Source organism: Magnolia sinica, chromosome 6 (genome assembly GCF_029962835.1).
Source record: "Magnolia sinica isolate HGM2019 chromosome 6, MsV1, whole genome shotgun sequence".
Lineage (NCBI taxonomy): Eukaryota > Viridiplantae > Streptophyta > Magnoliopsida > Magnoliales > Magnoliaceae > Magnolia > Magnolia sinica.
Window position 1 is genome coordinate 83263162 of NC_080578.1, and position 5512 is coordinate 83268673.

Consider the following 5512-nt stretch of genomic DNA (forward strand, 5'->3'; position numbering starts at 1 on the left):
GGCACAAGGGAACCTGAAGGAGTCGAACGCATCATTGACAGATCTAGAGGCTCAAATGTCAGTTACAAAAGATAAACTAAGATTCTTGAAGGAAGAATGAAAATTTTTAATTGTGCGCCGACAGGGTCATAAAGCTAAAATTAATCAATTGGGTGCCTTCATGCAAGAGTAGACTTCATTGATTAGTGAGATTGCACATTCTAAAGTCAAAACCAAAGTTGGTTTCCATCGATAAGAAGTTAAGCGGTCAAAGCTTTAGGAAGAAATTACATATTTTTCGTTTTTCAATATTTTATTTCCTTTGTGCTTGTATTCTATCAGCCATGCAACTTGTATAATCTTTAATGCAATCGACCAGAAAAGCTTCTTATCTATATTATATTATCTGGCACTTTGCATTTTTTGTGCATAACTGTATTGATGACAAGCTACTCATGAGAAGTCATGCTCCTGTTTTTTTTCTCTCCCTAGGAAACGTTTAACACCATTAATGAGGCACTTCAACCAACATGAAGCCTCGTCTTCGGGCGTGATTGTTCATCCTAAATGCCTATTTAAAGGAATCATCGGTGCCTATTCCACTGCATATCCAATTTCACTTTTCTTATCTTCAAACATTTCTTCCATTCTTTAATGGTTGTTACTCCCAGGTTTGCTTTCAATCGGGCTTATAAATTTCTAAGAGAAGTCATGACCATGGATATTGAAACAATTTGCCACTACACTCTTCAATATAACATTTACTCATTCGTTCATGACCTTCGATTTACTGTAAGGGATAATGCTCCCTTAACTGAACTTCTAGATGCTTTGACCAAGCTCTATAATATTGGTGACACATATTTTGGATCTGAGAAAGATCTGGAAGATCTTGACGCTCGTTCGAATGAACATACCACCATTCATAGGGAAACGAACATTCTTTCTGATTAATATGACTTGGCTTGGTACCACTGCATGCACTAAAGTCAACAACAATAAGATTACAAGGTGATGTTAAGAACTCTGCAAGTTTAACGTACAAAGATAAGCTATGATCTCCAGGAGACTAAACGTCTCTATCCTGTAAGATGTCCAAAATACCCCCAGACCCTCTTGAACTTCATTAAATCTCAGGTTGATCTCTACCAGGCTCGATCACATGAAAGCGGTGAATGGAGGAGAGAAGTAGAGCACAAGGCCGATGTCAATGGTTGTCGAATCGACCAAGTCTTGCATTTTCTCGATCGAGTTCGAAAAGCACAGAATCCTGAAAGGCTCAATGAAAAACAACACAACTCATTAAAGAACGCGCTGTTAAGGAATTCGAGGAGATAAAGGTTGCACATGCCTAATTCGTTCTCCAGTCGAGCCTTTACCTTTTATTTTTCTTTCTTTTTCCCTTTGTGTATGGTTTTTAGATTTAATCAGCCAGTTGGTCGTGTTTTTAATAATGTTCGGCCATGAATATTATATTTATATTTTTATTTACTCTTGTTTTCTAACGAATTTTGGACTCTTTTTTATTTGTGATTATGTAACGCCCCGACTTTTCAGGACCCGAGTATACGACTCGCTTCCCAAAAACCCGAGTGTTAACTTATAAAGAGCCAAATCCCAAATATAATATTTTTTTCTTTATCAATGTTAATAGATAAGCAAAGAATGGACAAGTCAGCATAAAGGAAAATTTGTATTTTATTTAGAATGTATAAGAGGTTGCCCATAATGACTTATACATACAAATGTCCTAAACTTATAATTACAAGTGAAATGATATTACATGTAACTAAAGCAAAGTATAACAAATCTGGAACTGTAAAACCATGTAGTAACTCTTGACAATACAATCATGCATCTTCAATAGTGGTACTCTATTCCTTATCAGTCTAAACCTGAAACTCAATTAAGCCACCTGTGTGATTTGTACGGTTATATATTTGATGGATGAGTAGCCAACTCAGTGTGAATTCCCCTCAAGATTACACACCGCCGCATTGGGTACGCATAGTTATAAAGCAAAGCATATAAAATAATACATGATGCAGGTCTTATTAGATGTATGGATGCGTGAATGCAATCATCGCCCCGAGGATGCTCATTCGTGCAGAATTTGGACTCGTCACCCATGCAATCATCGACCTGGGAAAAGCATCCAGTCGGACAAATGTATACATCACGTACGATAGTAATAGATGTTGGTTTGTGGTATATATGCATGATTAGACAACTCATTATTAGTCTAATTACAACCAGTTAATTTAAATAAGCTTAAAAATTACTACGGGGGCTTGTCACTAACATGGACCGACAGCTCGGGCATAGGTCCCATAGCATCATCCCCGGCTAATGAGACTACCATCTTAGAATGTTTAATGGAAACCCGTCGACTAATGACCAATCGTATTACAGTATATGGGGCTTACCACCACAGAGTTGTATAGAATAAAACATCAAACCCATCTAGGGCAAGTACCAAAATAAAACCACATAAGGCGAATATCAAAACTAAGCCACATAGGGTGATTAGTAAAACTAAGCCACGTAGAGCCAATATCGAAACCATGCAATAAAAAACCATCCTTAAAACCATTAGACACAACAACCCTAGATGGTAGGCCCACATCATTGATTAATTTAAACCACCACTTGATAACCACTAAGACGAAGGTCCATTACAATCACAACCAGTCAGGTTACATCCCAAGTATGGGTGTACATTTATAGGTGGGGGTTTTCCACTGATGTACTTGTTTAAGTTCCATAAGCAATCCACAAATAATCCACAAGCATGAGATAATATGCAGGATAAATATTAAGCATGAAACCTTGCAATTTGATTCCAACAATTTCACATATGATTCTAAGATGGAGATATCAATTATCAATTTAAATTGAAATAAAATTATACTTAAGCTAATGGGAAAATGGAAAGCTCAAGGGGAAGAAATTATTACCTTGTTTGTCGACTTGCCTGTTAAAGTTATTAGGAAGTGCACACGCCGTTAGGCTCAGATCCTATCATAAGGTATGAAATTGTACTATTAGATCTAGACTTAACTCATTATTTATGTTCGAAGTATTGACCTAGGGTTTAGACTACTTAAGGTTTTAGGGTCTTATCTTAAAGTTTAATTCTATGCTTAGATATTTAGGATTTGAACGTTAATTGAAGTAGAATCACAATATAACCATTATCCTTAATGATATGATTAAGTTAGCTATGCGACATTAATAATCCTTGTGATATGGTAAATAGTATGATCTACAATCAATGATTGTACATAATAAAATACTAGTATTTAGTAACAGTAACTTTATTTGTAATAACAGCTATTAGCATGGATAACCTACTGACGGTTAGGATCATAACTTATGGATTAGATTACTTAGGTCTAGGCTAGATTTTTAGGGTTTGAACCCTAGTTGGTGTGCACTTAATTTTAATGTTACTTTAATAATTATAAAATATTTATCAACATTAGTGTTATAATTAATATCAGCTAATATATTAATAATAATCATCATCATGATGCTAATAAATGCTATGGTCCACTATTAATGATTGGTCCAGTGGTACCTCCACATGCATGTACCACAACATCATATATAATCTTCAAATTTATGGGGTCTTAAGAGCAACATCCAGTCCATCCAAAAGGTTGGTCCTAACATGTAGAACACATGATACAAGAATCAATCTTGTTCAGACCTTGGCCACCCCATTCAAAATAATGGACAACTATTCATTTAATCAATCATACATATGGATGTTGAAAATCAGGTGGGCCACACATGTAAATCAGATCCAACCCATCCATGAGGTGGGTCTCTCAACGTTAGGTGGGCCTGAGTAGAAACTTAGGTGGGCCACACCTGAACATCACTACATTAAGTCAGACCATCATCTCTACCCCTGATTTCGATGGTACGGCTCCTGATGAGTGAAACAGCCTGTTTTTTTTTTTGACCTAGTGATCTTCATGGCGTGGGCCTCCTCATGCATGGCTAGAAAGATAAGACTGGATTTCACGTGCATGGATATAACGTGAATGGGTTTCTCCTCTAAAGGAAATGAAAATGGAGGGAAGAGAGTGAGGTGAAAGTGGCAAGCCACGACCATACCCACGCACAGGAGCTGCTCAAACCCAACAGCACTCAGACAGAACTGAGTCTGACCGAACGAGTCAGGACTCATTCGGATCTGTCTAGACTCAACCGACGTTGCTGGAGAGGAGGACGTGCACCTGGCTGCACCAAACCTTCATCTTCCTTTCTTCTTTCTACTCTGTTCTGCTAAAAGCCAGCAGCACTTGAACCAGTCCCAAACAGGCTCCATTGCTGGCCTGAATCGGACGTAACTCGACCTGAACCTGTCCTGAACTCGAACCAAGTCCAGGTGTGGTGGTGCGGTGCAACAGCTGCACCAGCCTCCTTCCTCTTTCTTCTTCTTTTCTTTCTATTTTCTTCCTTTCTTTCCTTCTTCCATCTCTGGCCAGAGGGAGCTCCAAATTTGACCAGAAATAGCCCTCAATCGGCGTGACTCAGCGCGGTTCGAACGGAGAAGAAGAAGACGGCCATTAATGGCGTCTTGAAAACTACCTCTCCTGCCTTAAATCCGCTTCATTTAGATGGCCCGTATGGACCTTAGGAAGCTTGTAAATAAGCTTTTTCAAAGATTAAGGAAGGTTAGAGTGGTGAGTTCGAAGGGAAGGAGAGAACGGTCGTTTCTCAAGTGCGACTATAAAAATGGAGAGTGAGCTCCTGTTGCTCGATCTCCTCATGTGTTTTATTCACACCCTAACTCGCTAGAGCTGTTGGATGCTCGACTAATGGCTAGGATCTCACCCCGGTGTTCGGTTTCTAAAAACGACCCAAGAAGAGTGGTTTCGGCTTCTGGTTTTCTTAAGAAAACCATAATCCTCGTGAATGGGATGAATGGCTAGGATTTTTCAGACTGGAGGGTGAAAGTGCCATGGTTTGTCAATTAGCATGAGTGTTAAGTTAGCTAGACAAAGGATCCCCATAGGAAGATTGATCAAGCGTCTGCCTCAGCTAGACGTGTGCCCGAACTCGCCACAAGTAAGTCTTAGCATCACATCCCCATGTCCCAAAACATCAGGTAATTAAAACCCTTAAAATTGAATAGAACACCCTAGGTTTTTTAGCTAGAAAACTTTTTCAAACTCCAGGAAAATCTTTAAGTTTTCTACCTTTGTCGATTTATCGACAAGTGGTTTGATGAAATCGAACCCTGTTGCCGATGTCCTCGAAGCTCACTCGATCTTATCGAAATGAGGACCTAAGATGTCCAGCAACCACAAAGATATCTTGACTAAATTATCGATGGATCGATGGACTCATCGATATCATCGAAGTTTGAATCTTGAGTCCATCGAGCCGACTCGATAAAATTGACATCTGGTCTGTTGTGTCCAAAGTACTACTAAGGCAAATCATGTAATCCTCGATATATCGAAGTGCTCCTCGATATCCTCGGAATTCAAATCTCAATGATATCGAAAGCCCTTTG